The sequence below is a fragment of the Temnothorax nylanderi genome, unplaced genomic scaffold, assembly GCF_030848795.1.
Source record: "Temnothorax nylanderi isolate EJ_2023f unplaced genomic scaffold, tnyl_v1.0 TNYL_tig0399_pilon, whole genome shotgun sequence".
Taxonomy (NCBI): Eukaryota; Metazoa; Arthropoda; class Insecta; order Hymenoptera; family Formicidae; genus Temnothorax; species Temnothorax nylanderi.
This window is the reverse complement of record NW_027249461.1, coordinates 131,368-146,214: the sequence shown is the minus strand read 5'-3', so window position 1 is coordinate 146,214 and position 14,847 is coordinate 131,368. Positions and strand designations below refer to the sequence as shown.

Genomic DNA, 14,847 nt, shown 5'->3' with positions numbered 1-14,847 from the left:
TTAATACGTGTAATGCAAATCCACCCATTAATGATAATCATAAACAAAATGTAGGAAATGGTCAGATCCAAATTTATACCATCACTAATCCAGAAAGAGTAAGTAAAATCAATTCGATTGTCCCAAAATATAAGAGCTGAGCAACTTTTGAATATAAAATTTACTGACCCATACTGCCACTCCTAGATCTTTGATAAAAATTTTGTAAGGAATTCAGGAGTGTTTCTATAGTCTAGTGTAAGAGAATGGAAACTTTTTTCAAATGTCACAGTTACTGAATTTTGAGAAAGTTACTAATGTTATGTTGGCATTTTACAAAAATATTTTAAGAAGGAAAACTAAATAATGTTAATCTTTGCAGGGTGTCTGTATTTCTGAAGAAGATCAAATATACTGTACCAAGAAGGCTTATACTAAAGCAGAGGAGTCGAACTGTGCAACAAAGGCTCTTCGAGCTATGTTGGAAGGTGTCTTCACCAAAGACACGTTAATGCGCTGCTCTGTCTCAGGGCTGCCTCCCAGAGGCAAAGGGCGACAAGCTTACACACAGGATCCGTCAATGGTCTTAAATGCCCTTCCCATTGAAGGAGTAGATGCCATTATTAGTAAGTAGTGTTGGCATACAGTAATAGGAAAAATTTTTGAATGCTCTTGTTATTGATCTTTTTCCCATCTTTTTCATGCAGATAAAACCTTGGTTTTGCAAAAAGAAAAGCATATGAGACCAAAGAAGGTACAGTCTGAGTTGCGGTCAACTTTGTCCATCCGTCTATGTGAAATACGTAAGAGGGAGCAAGCGCTATTGCAACAACAGAACCAGAGGCAGTAGATTGACAAAGAAGGCTGTTTCTCACTCGTCCCATTTATAACTTTTTGCTTTTAAGGGACCTAATAAGGTTCCTAGTTTAATATTTGGCATTTAGTTCCCTTGTGGACAGACCTTCCATTTTTATTTTGAAAATTTTTTATATAGGGGAGACCGGGGCTAAAAGGTCAGTTTTTTTTCGGTGCCGATTTTTAACAACAAAATAAATAATTTTAGTTAAATGTGGTATACCACTGTAAAGAGTGAACCTTTAGCTACAAAATTTATATAGGAAATTTTTGTCTACGTCGCTTTGTTTAACCGGTATAGAGCAAAAACGACAACGATGGAAAAATTGAAATCTCAAAAATGCCGGGGTTTAAACGTCACACTGCATTTTCAATACATATACGTACATCTAATCCTGAAAAATGATAGGATACGTTTTAATAATTGTTTTTTAAGAGAAAAATATAAAAATTTATTTAAAATTTTTATGCGAAACATTTATTAAAAAATAGTTACGAGGGTTCCTCTTTCCGCAGAAGTCACTCGCCCGACTTGTTTCACTCCTCGACGTCCGATGACTCTATTCGGTGTCTGAACGGTTGTAATTCCTGTCTCATCCATATTCCATATACAGTGAGCCTGGAAATGCCCGGAAATGCCTTGGAAATGCATCCGGACTACTTACTGACCGATTAGCCCCAAACACAAGTTTCAGGTTTGATCGCCCACGAAATATTAGACATCAACGATAATGAAAAAACTACACTGGATTCGTGTTCAGCATGCATTACTCTTTATAATCACGTACTTCGAGATTTGGAGAGCAAATATTATTGCAGATATTACAAAATTTCCACGCGCAGAAAATGTAACTTTCACCTTCCGAAAACACGTTTGCCCTCGTAAAAATCATAATACGGCAGGTAACCTGCCGAAACTCCGTCGGTCACATGGGTACCATAAGCAGCGTTTACAATGTTAATAGCGAGTTCACACAATATACAGGTTCCGAGATATTTGATTTGACGCTTCAACCCCGTTGACGTTTTAGCCCCGGTCTCCCCTACTTATTTGTCCATAGATTGTATGGAAGCATTATTTTTTATTACTTTAATTGAATTTAATTTACTTATTAGAGGAGATATATGTCAAATCAACATACTAAAATGGACGGGAAAAGATTGCAGATATGTCGTGTGCCATTTATCTACGTTTACAAAGTAATCATATTTTAAATGATCATTAAGTTTAATTTTTGAATTTATTTCAAATATTCTACTATGTGTTGTGTTCATCAACATATATATATTTTACGCATATTGTATATCTTTCTTAAATAAAAGTTTTATTTTTAGATTGTACTGGATTTTTTTATTGGATTATAACCCCCTATAATTACAACCATTAAGACCAAATAAGATTGAGTTACAGTCATATATAAATATTATTTGGATCTTATTAGGATCTTATTAGGATCTTATTAGGATCTTATTTGGATCTTATTTGGATCTTATTAGAATTTTATATAATTTGGTTTTAATTTAAATTTAAATTGGTTTAAATATAATCAAATTAATTTTGAATTTATTACCATATTTAATCCACATTTGGCAAATTAAAACCATATTAACTCTGCATTTCCTTAGGTCTGTGCGGCTGATTTTTCATATTTTAACAAAGCAAGGTCCAGTTTAATCCATATATAGATTAAATAAGATTAGGGTATTTTAATTTGATTTAAATATGACTTATATTTAAATTATAATTGATTTGCATATTCGATTCTAATAAGACTCTTATTAAATTCATATAAGCTTTTAATACGGTTTTAATACAATCGTTTTTCGCGGGTTCAAGCTTCAAAATGCGTGTTTAATTTTTTGAGAGATTGTTTCTTCATTAACTGCGGTAGAGTAGATTGATTTTCTTAGTTTTCAGCAATTTCAAGTGCGATGGACACACGGAACAAAATTGTTTTAGCTGATAAACGTTATTGTTTGTTATTGAGGTATAATCGGACTACAAAACTTTGTTGTAGCAATTTTGATTGAACCTTCCTTCACGACAATATACTGACTTAAAGAAAAAACAAAAAATATGTGATTTTTTTTACATGTTTTTCAAACTCAATTTGCTGATAGAAAGCGTAAGGTGAAGAAAAAAACACTAACAGCGTTCGAAAGAGTTAAATTTCAGCTTTCCAATGCTTTTTTGCAGAATACTGTGCATTGATTTTTTCACGAGTTACAAGCGATCAAAGTCAAAGTGACCACTTTTTATTCAAATCTCGATAACTCGGCCAAAAAAATCGCACAACGCTCCACAACCTCTTCAATTAAAGGGAAAAGATCCCACTACAAGATAAAAGTAATAGGAAATCTCCACAATTTTTTGCACGCTAGATGTAGCGCAGCAAATTTGCATTAAAAATTTTTATTTTGATGGATCAAGCTTTATCATAGTGCCGTTTTTTTAAAAAAAAAAGGTAATTAAAATCGGCAAAAAGCATTTGAAAGAAGAAGTTTCAAGCTTTAAAATGCGTTTTTAATTTTCTGTCTACGATGATTTTTCGCCGAGTTTCAGTGGTTTGAAAATAGCCCAAATTTTTTGCATATTAAAAGTGTTCCCTATTTTTTTTTAGTAATGTATATATGATACATGTTCAATAAATAAAATAAACGTTAAATCGTTAATACGGTTATCAAAGATGCTTGGGTGTGCACTTCGGAGCCTGCATTCACCTCCAATTTAAATGACGACGTTATCAATTAGAAATGGAATAGATTGTAAAACTCACGTTTGATGTAAGGGTGTTATATTTATTATTGTAATGCGCTGAAGATGAACCGAAGAGAGGGTCGAAACGTATATGCAAGTTTTTATATAATTAATTGTAATAAAATAGATTGCACAAGAACAACTGTGCCTGGCTCTTATATTGCCAAATTACGAAATATATTGATATATTTAAAATCATCTAAAAGACGTCTTTTAGACGTCTTATGTCTGGCTTTTGGACAAATGTGCTGTATGGGCAATGACCTACATAACTAAAACTAAAATTATAATATATGTACGTGTAGACAGTAAAACATAATAAATAGATTTGTGATTGATAATGACAAAAATAGATTCAATAATGAACCTTTAACCTAGTAGACTACAACGCAAGACTAACATAACTCAGGTTTATTGAAATCTTATGCATTACAATTTTTGATTAAATATGGATATATAATGGGTCAATGGGAACACTTTCAATTAAATACAAATTTAATTTGTGTGTTAATTAAAACCTTATTTGTTCCAAATATAAATAAAATTTGAACTCAGGTTTGTTAGATGTTTATTAAATATTAATATGATCCATATATGCGCCTGGACAAGTTCAATCTAATAGTAAGATCTTATTTTAATTTAATTTTGATCCATATTGGGAACATATTTGAATTTAATTACTTTTAAATTTAATATTTGGTTTTTATTTGAGTTTAATTTCGTTCATATAAATGACTGATATGAACCATATTTAAAACATATTTAACTGGTTTTTCGCGGGGTATATTGGCATTTTTTATTATATTCTTAATTAGTTTTATATATAGAACAAATATGAGCCATAATATAATGCAGTTATTCAGTATTAATTTAAATCAAATAAAATTCAAATAAAGATTTTATTAAGGTCCATATTAAATTTATATTTAACTGTTTTTCGCGGGGAACGCTTTTTAATTTATCATTAGATGTAAGGAGGTTCGTATAGTCAGGCATATAGACATTCGTTTATTTTTCTAGTTTAGGAGATATAAGAAATGATATACACTCTTGCTGAGCGTATTTATATAAATTATCGATTCATGTATGCGTGATATTTTAATTTGATAATAAAGAAATTAATTTTATATTAGCTAAAGATTCCATAAGTAAAGCATGTCGATATATAATAAAATATGCTATATACATTATACATTGAACACATTATGTTTGGTTTACGACCAGGTTTCGAAGAAATTTGTGAGTTGGTGTAACTACGATAAAAGAGAAGATGCGCAAAGGAAAATCTGTAATGGGGAAGAGAAATTTTATTATTGATGGTATTTAAAAAAGAAAACGGAAAATGAAAACGTAACAGCCGATTTCGCTGAAAAAAAACGTGAAAAATTAAGGAGCAATAATTTCGAACAAGAACATCGAAAAATGTAAATTACACCAACTGAAATCGTATCGATCAAGACTCAAGAAGGTATTTAATGAGTGGTTTTATAAGTTGTTGAAGAAAACTAAATTGGCATTTAAAGGTTTATCAGTTAAAAAATTGCACAGTTACATTAATAAATATTTCGTTTTTAATCAGTTGCATTCGAAATTACAGATTAAAATAGTAAAATTAAATCAATTTAAATAAAATGTTAAAAAAGATAAATTGAATCGTTGAAAACAACACTGATAAATAAGTAATCTTACAACAATTGTAAAACTCATTGTCAGACATCCATATTTAACATGTAATGAATACACTTTTTGTTGTACTTTCATACAATTTTAAATTTTCAGATGCGGAATATCAAACGATAATTTTCCAGCAGTCGCGAGTATTCGAGCCGTTCATGGTTTTAGTCGAGATGTATGGATGAAATGTAGACACCAATGTGAATCAAATGAGATGAAGGAAGGATAAATGAGAGAAAAAAGAGAGTACCTCGGAAAAGAGAGCACGAGGATCCACTCTGTGCCTCTAGGGCGGGAGAGATTTGCTTCACAGGGAGAAGAGATGATCGGTAGGGAGTGAGCAGTTGCCAGCAGATCGGTAGGACAGGCCTGAGGGTAGCGCAACGAAAACAGAGAAAAAGAGACGATGGAAGCTATTTGCTGGAAGGAGTAGGGAAGGCAAGAACAGACACTCTAAGAAGATGGAGAGCAAGGAAGAAGAAGAGGAGAGAGAGAAAGAATAGAGGAAAAGAGAGGAAAGGGAGGAAAGAGAGGGAGAGGGAGGGAGAGAGGGAGCGAGAGAGAGAGAGAGGGGGGTAGAGAGCGACAGGTGCGCGGGCACCCACGTGGGTTCTTTGAAACGTCGTCGCGGATGGTGGAAGAGCGAAGAAGAAGAAGAAGACACCGATGACGACAACGACGAAGATGACGAAGAAGACGAGGAGGATTACCAGCCGGCTTCCTTGTGCCGGTCTGAACAGACCGGCACTCGCTCCACACTCAAGTTGCCCTCACGCCGAGTGCACGTAGTGGGGTAAATATCGCACTGGCGTAGAGTCCACTTTGCCTGGGTAAATCACGTTTCTTTTCGCGATTACATGTGAATATTACATATGTTTACGAATGTAAATCAGTTACTTAAATGAAGAATTAAAAAACGTTATGAAGAAATCGCTGGTTTTTTTCACGCGTCTATTTCTCACATTTACTCTTACGGGACCAGTGTAGATTTCTCATATCTCATTCAATCGAGGACGTTGTTAACAGTGACTCGATCACATGACAGCAAATGCTGATCAAGAACGGAGAAATCCAGTCGTGGCCGGTCGAATATCCCTAAGGCTATTTCTCGACTACGCCGATGAAACAGACCGCGGCGAGAGCTCGGTGTGGCGAGTGGGAAGGTAGTTTCAGGAGGGGAAGGGCTAACCATTCGGTAGCAAATGCTGGTAACCCGTCGCAAGGTCAAGATCAGTCGGTTAATCCCATCCAGTCGGCTGAGGACCTTGCACCTTGCACAACGAACAATTCTGTCTCTCCGTTTGTTCGCAATTCTCGCATACATATATGTGCTATCTCGCGCTTCAACACGATACGCGATAAATACGTAAATTAACGTGTAATTAACTAGTTATCGTCGCGGCAAGACTTAGAAATTAAATAGGTCGTTTTTAAAGAATGTATGGCTTTATCCGACCTATGTTGAAATTTATCAACGATGAACCTTTTGTTTGACACGTGATACGCTATCTAAAAATCTAGTGTTCTACTGTACCGTGATAAATGTGTTTTGATTTTATCCCGCTGAAACGTTCTATCTTGGTATTACGGATGTACTTGAAATAATTATTCGCAAAGTGGAAGTATATATAAAAAAAAATATATATATATATCGCTATAGTGTGGTAAATCTTTAAATTACTTTCCACGCGGGTCTCTGTTATGGAAACTTGCGTATTAATACCCAAAGAATTTTCCTTGGTCCTCACCAACGATCAGTCATCCTGCAAAAATCTCTTCAAGAATGATTCGAGTACGTTAGACGTAAGAATTTCGGTATGGTCGAATGTATTTATACCATCGGGGACCCTGATCTATCCGTTTCAAGGATCAATTAGGTTCGACAAGATCGACCTTTATTCCCTTCTTGATGACAATGATGTAAGTACGAGCACCGCATATTTCTTATAAATATTTTATATAATTTTATATAAAAGAACTTTATTTTTATTTAGTCTCCTAGAGTACGATTCAATATATCGTTTTACGGCACCAATAAAAAATATTGTATCTACATTTTTAGATAATATCTTAGAATAGTATGCATAAAAAATATTAAAAAATTATTTATTCTGAAGATTAAATTTTATGCCCGTATATTAATTTTAAATATAATCACCAACTGAATTCTCTCTTTCTCTTTTTCTTTTGAAAAAGAAAATTGCGCTATATGATTTTCGAAAAAATTATAATTTCGCAAATATTACAATATTTTTTATTAGTGTTACCGATTTTAATCCTTGTACAGATAATACATGGCTATTAAATTTTTTATGAAATAATTTTAAATTAACGTTTTAAGAGAGAGTAATGTAGGCAGTATTTAAATCAGTGTAAAATCAAATGTTATTATAGAATAATTTCGAATAGATTATTGCTGGGATAAGAGTGAAGAGTTTGAGATTTTATGGTCTTATCTTATGTATACTCTTCTTAGCGTATATCTTATTTATCATAATATATTTTCTGTAAAAAAAATACCTCCTTTAAAAAAATAAGCGGGAAATATATATTAGTTTTTAATATTGTCAAAGGAAGAGAGAAGGAGAGAAAAGAAAAGAGAATCTTTTCCCTCCCTTTTCTCCGATTTATTGGCTAAAATGTGATGAAAAAGAAGTTAATATATAGGTACGATAAAAATAAATAATTATGATAAAGACATTGAATAGTATGGAGGTTCGAACATTGGTTATATCATTTTAGGGTTATATCTTTCGCAAATTTAAATTTCTCGTAGATTTATAAGATGCACTTCGTATCAATAATATTAGATTATAAATTTAATATTCCTGTATGCAAAGAAATTTGATATGTTAATATTACATTTCCAATTTTGGCATAAAATTGCGTTTAAGATTGAATGACGGTGGATCAGCACATAATTTAAAGGTGAAATACATAAAAATACATAAAAATTACAAAATAAATTCCTCACAAAAATTAGAGGAACACTTAATTTTTCTTAAAAAAATAGGCAAAATTCAAGCAGTTGTAACTTCGTTAAAAATAAATTTAAGTTTAAAAAACGGATTTTAAAGCTTAAAATCTCCACCTTCGAAAAGTGACTATTATTTTTTAGTTTCTGTGAGTTTGGTAATTTTTACATATAGAAAACTACAAGCTGGACAAAATGGAAAATTTTCTTCTTACTTTATGGGCCTGTCACGTGTACAAAAAAAATCTGCAAAAATTTTCGACTTCTTAACGTGAAAACTTGAAGTTTTCCCTACAAATTCTTTTTTTTTATGTTTCTATGATTTTTTGTTGCTGAGTTATTGCAGATTGAATAAGAAATGAGCATTTTGACTTTGATTGCTCATAACTCCGTTAAAAATCATCGTACCGCAATTCCAAAAACAGATTCTTAAAGCTGAAACTTTGCTCTATCGAATGGTATAATTGCCAAATTTCTTTAAATAACATGTAGACATGATACAAATGGATGGAGATAATGTAAAAATTAGCAATTTTTCCCTTTTTTATTTTGACCTAGAAAACAATTGTGTAGAACAATACGAATTCTTTGTTTTTTTGTACCCTACATTTAAAAAAAATTACCGAATCGCTAGGAAATTTTTTTCATGGTGGCCACTATGGTTTTATGGGGCAAGACGTACAAAAAATTGTAAAATTGCTTATGGGGTATGTAAAATTGAGGTTTTGGAAACTGTTAGGGGAACAAATAAATCTTACGTATTCTTTATACGTATTTTGAGTTGTAAAATCCGAAAATGCTTATAAAAATTACGTCTGCGGGGAAAACGTAGAAAATAGAAAAAAAAAACGTGAAATCGCTTAACCCTGGAGTACCACACTGGGTATAGCGCACATTTGTTTGTTTTAAAAATACTGTTTCTATAATATAGTGAAAGTTAGTGAATCGAAGTGATAAGGTAAATAAACTTTTGTTTTCTCTCTACGATTCCTTATGCTGCGCAGCCTCATCTGTCGTTTAGTAGACGTATGGCTACACCCAATAAATAAAGGTGCTAAACACAGTGTAGAGTTCTAGGGTTAAACCTCTAGACGAAATTTTCTTACGTATTTTGAGACCTCCCAAATAGCTGGCTCAAGATTCTGTGACTCAAAATTGTAAGAAAACGAAAATTATGTCTAGAGGTTTAAACAATTTCACGTTTTTTCCCATTTTCCTCCGTTTTCTACGTTTTCCCCGTTACAGACGTAATTTTTATAGCTTCGACTTCTTTCTCAAAATACATAAGAATACGTAAGATTTATTCGTTCCCCTAACAGCAAAACCTCAATTTTGCATACCCTCCTTAAGGGGGATGGTAAGGTTTGAAATTTCGAAAAGTTCGATTTTTTGTTTTTTACATATTCTGATAGTGTAATAATCCTTTAAGAATATTTCCCAGTTTGGTTTTTTGAGAAATTCGCAAAAATTGAGTTCAGGAAAATTAAAAATGTAAATGCTGGCCGGCAAAGTGTCCGCGTGCAGGTTCGCCTTGTGCTACACTTTTCCCTCATGTCTGAAAGAGGCCAAAGCCGAAAAAAATCTGATGTTCTGTGATTACTGCTGCAATGGAAGCTGACCTCGAGACGTCTTTTTATAGCGCGGATAACTTTTGAGCTTCGTACGTATCAATTTTCTAGCTAAAACTAGTATTCTAAACTTTAACCGTTTTTCTCGAAATGGCATTTTTCGCTAGTTTTGCCACAATAACTCACGAACGTCTGCAGATATCGACTTGATTTTTTTTTTAAATGAAGAATAACGAATTTTTTCATAAAACCTATTTTTGCGCACAAAGATTAATTTTTTGTAACTGTTTCAACAACAAATAACTTTTTCAAATTTTTTTCTTTTTTGGCTGCCATTGTTGTAATCTTGATGTACTTTTTCAGACTTTAGGTTCAGTCTATAGAGGGGGATCTCACCAACAAAATGGCACTAAAAAAATTGAAAAATTCCAGTTCGTTCACCAGGAATCGTGGCAAGAACAGAGCAGTGCGCAAATCGCGCGGTTGCCTTCAATCATCAAATTTATATTCTTGGGACTTTAACGTCTCGTTTAGTTCCTTAAGAAAGCACTAATAACATGCTTCAAAAGAAAATTATGTATGTTTATTTGTTTGTCCACAAACGACATTTGAATTTTACACAATTTACGGCCGTTTAAATCTTACCATTTCCCTTAAGTAATTTAATAATTTTTTGTACGTCTTACTCTATAAAACCATAGTGGCCACCATGAAAAAAATTTCATAGCTTTTCGGCAAATTTTTTTTTAAATACAGGGTACTTAAAAGTACAAAAAAATGTAAAAAAATGAATTTATGTTGTTGTTCTACACAATTGTTTTCTAGGTTAAAATAAAAAAGAGAAAAATCGCTAATTTTTACATTACTTTCATCCATTTGCATCATGTCGACATGTTATTTAAAAAAATTTAAAATCAGAAATTAAGCGACCCGACTGGCCAGTTCACATTTATTCTAACTCACAACGTTTCAACCATAATCTGGTCCTTCTCAAGTGAGATATTATAATTTAATACGCAACATTAGATATCATGCGTCGCCAGACGTTGTATCCTAACCACATCGTGCGAACGCCAAGATGTTTGGTGCGTCAAAGGAATGAAAATGTAAAATTGTAAAAATTGTAAAAATTGTAAAAATGTAAAGAAATTAAAGTAAACATTTTCTCCACTATATCCGTACCGTGCTATAGTCAAAGTCACAATGATTTTACAATTTTACAATGAACATCATTGTGACTTTGACTATGGCACGGTACGGATATAGTGGAGAAAATGTTCACTTTAATTTCTTTACATTTTTACAATTTTTACAATTTTTACAATTTTTACAATTTTACATTTTTATTCCTTTGACGCACCAAACATCTTGGCGTTCGCACGATGTGGTTAGGATACAACGTCTGGCGACGCATGATGTCTAATGTTGCGTATTAAATTATATCTCACTTGAGAAGGACCAGATTATGGTTGAAACGTTGTGAGTTAGAATAAATGTGAACTGGCCAGTCGGGTCGCTTAATTTCTGATTTTATTTTTATTTATTTACTGGCGATTTTATTTATTACCATTGTGTTTAAAGAAATTTGACAATTATATCATTCGATAGAGCAAAGTTTTAGCTTTAAGAATCTGTTTTTTGAATTGCGGTACGATGATTTTTAACGGAATTATATGAGCAATCAAAGTCAAAATTTCTTATTCAATCCGCGATAACTCACAAGTAACACTACCAAAGTGTCAGTCGCCGTTTTTTTTTTAAACTGCCCTTGGGAAAATTTACCTTAGAAATCTTTAAAAAAAATCTTAAAACTTACTTTAAAGAAAAATTTAAGGTAAATTTGGACACTTTAAAACTATTGTTTAAGGTAATCTTATAACTATAAGGCAACTTACTTCGTAGCCTCTTCTTCGTATAAATGCTAGAGAAAAAACGAATATTTACCCGACAAAAAAAATTATTTATTTCGAAATTTTATTACTATTTTTTAACTAAATTTGTTTCTTAAGATGCAGTCTATGATTATAAATATTTTCTCGTATTTGAAAAAACACTTACCTTGGTGGGATTCGAACTCGGGACCTCTGGATCGTGAGCCAACTGCCTTACGTGGTAGACTACTTCTTAATTTAATGTAAGTGTTATATATAGTCTACATATGTCATAACCAGCGCAAATATATAATTTTTCAAAAATTATCTTAAGAAACAAATTCAGTTTAATAATTATTTCAGGGATAAGTAAATTTTAAGGTAAGTATTAAAGCACTTTAAAAATTCCAGATGCAATATAGAAATAATAATAAAGAAAATAACTTAAAAGTTATCCTCTATAACTGTAAACCTTATAACTTTAAAATACTTATAACTTTAACTTTATAACTTTAAACCTTGAAGATTTAACCACATGAAATAAATCTTCTTAAAAGTTTGCTTTCATGTAACTTTTAAGTTAAGATCGAGATTCATAAAAAAAACTTTAAAGTTTAATGTTTTCTTATAATTACCTAAGATTTATTAAAATTACTTTAAAGCTACTTTTCCACTCCTTTAGAGTACCAGAATACTATTTTAAAGTCAGTTTTTAAAACCTTTGGTTTTCTAAGATTATTTTACAGTCAGTTTTGAAATACTTTAAAATTTCTTAAATTACTTTAGATTAACCTTTTACACACTTTAATTTACCTAAAAATTTCTTAAGTAAACTCTTAAATTTTTAAGATTACTTTTAAGAACTTTAATTTTATTTAAAGTATATTTTCCCAAGGGTGTGCACACATGTAGAACTACAAAAAATATTTGTGTCGTGTTTTTTTATTTGTGCTCATAAAACGTTTTAAGAGTAGAAACTATACTCGAAATATTGACTTCTCAACCTTATGTATAACAATCCTTTAGGCCATGTAGGGGAGACCGGGGCTAGTTGGTACACTTTTTTAAAGATTTTTTTACACGTAACTAATAAATGGAATACAAGCCGCAAAAGAATTTTTCAATAGTCGCATGCTTATATAACACAAAAATTAATTTTTAAACTAAATATTATAATTCATTTTGTTGCACCAATAACAATTATAAGGCGATGACATTTGTAACAACCAGCCCCATATATGGGGTAAGTTGTTACAGTACTGGATTAAGTTGTGAAAGATCCAGTTTTTAAAGTATAATATATTTAATAAAGAGAAATAACAACATGTAACAATATGTGTTATATTACACTTACATTGTTGAGTGCAAAATTATAATATAAATGTAATTTAACTCATGTTCTGTATTGACTGGTTCTGATACGTAATAAGAGATTAACGGTGAAATCTTACATAAGATTAAAATATCTGCCGCTGTTATGCCGAAATTATGTGTTACATCGACAGAGTTGGTCGAAATTATAAGTAGAACAGCAGTAACAACCTGCCCCGTCACAATCAGCCCCGACCTGCCATATTTAGATATTTTGATTATTGTTTAAACAAAAAAAATGTTTTAAGACATTAACATAACTGGAAGTTATTACGTTTAAAGTAAAGATTTTAAAGACACAGTTAGAATTATGATATGATGACCAGATTTATAAATATAACGTTTAATACATCACTGATTTATTTTACTTTTGGCTATACAAAACCAAAAATATTTTCTGTTTGTGAAAATACGCTACTCAGCCTAAAATAACTCATTGAAATATTATCGCAATGTTATATTGCGGAAATACTATATATTTATGCAATATTATCTTTTGTCACTTTTGCAATAATTGCCGTGTACCTACCTGCTCCATGTACCAACTAGCCCCGGTCTCCCCTACGTTATTTTGAATGGTTTTTGCACCAGAATACTATCTCTAGGAGTTTTCAGGGTCGTTGATTAGGAATTCTTCTATTGGTCACGTGATGCCATTAGAATCATGATACGTACTTCGTGAACAAAGTTTAAATTCCCGTTCTTTGCCGAACCCAGGAATAACCAACGTGGAGGTGACGAGCGAAACTATTCTTTTTTTTATTTTACAATTTTTATTTTACAATTTTTTATTTTACAATTTTTTAAATTTTCTTTAGAATTTTTTTTCAAGGTAATCGCATGTATAATAACACACGTCTTAATTCTAGCTCGCCACACTCCGGCCCAGTGGATCGCTGAACGATTTTCGGTTTTCTAGTTGTCATATAATAACATAATTTTCTAGTTTTTTAATAATAAGTTCAGTTTAAATTCAAATCATTTTCTTGACATGATATTATCATAAACATCTTATTCAAAGTCTATATTTTCAATTTCTACAGTACAAGTTTAAAAATATTAATTAGAATGAAAATGACAACGCGACAAAGTCGAGCGGTCTCACGAACTGGAAGGAGCGAATTAAGGACTCGAAAATAAGTGTGGTGAGCTAGAGTTAAGACATGTGTTATTATACATGCGATTACCTTAAAAAAAAATTCTAAAAAAATTAAAAAATTGTAAAATAAAAATTGTAAAATAAAAATTGTAAAATAAAAAAAAAAGAATAGTTTTGCTCGTCACCTCCACGTTGGTAATTTCTGGGTTCGGCAAAGAACGGAAATTTAAACTTTGTTCACGAAGTACGTATCATGATTCCAATGGCATCACGTGACCAATAAAAAAATTCTTAATCAACGACCCTGAAAACTTCTAGAGATAGTATTCTGGTGCAAAAACCATTCAAGATAACGTACATGACCTAAAGGGTTGTTATATATAAGGTTGAGAATGTCAATATTTCGAGTATAGTTTCTACTCTTAAAACGCTTATAAGCACAAATAAAAAAACACGACATAAATATTTTTCGAAGTTCTACATGTGTGCACAGTTTCAAAAAAACGTTGCAGTTGTGCACTTGAAGTTACCCCCCCCCCTCCGGGAAAGACGTAGTTCTACGTCAAAATCGGCGAGGTACTCTTGGGTAGTGTTACTTGTCAGTAACAAAAAATTGTAAAAACATTTTTGAAAAACGATTTTATAGGGAAAACTTTAAGCTTTCACACTAAGATATCATTCGCAGATTTTTTTGGGCA

The 14,847-nt window shown here is 31.9% G+C and overlaps 1 pseudogene; it reads left to right on the top strand.

The window, feature by feature from the left end:
• The first annotated feature begins 6,535 nt into the window (after positions 1-6,535).
• The window catches only part of LOC139782259 (uncharacterized), a 79,535-nt pseudogene continuing 71,223 nt past the window's right edge, over positions 6,536-14,847 (top strand).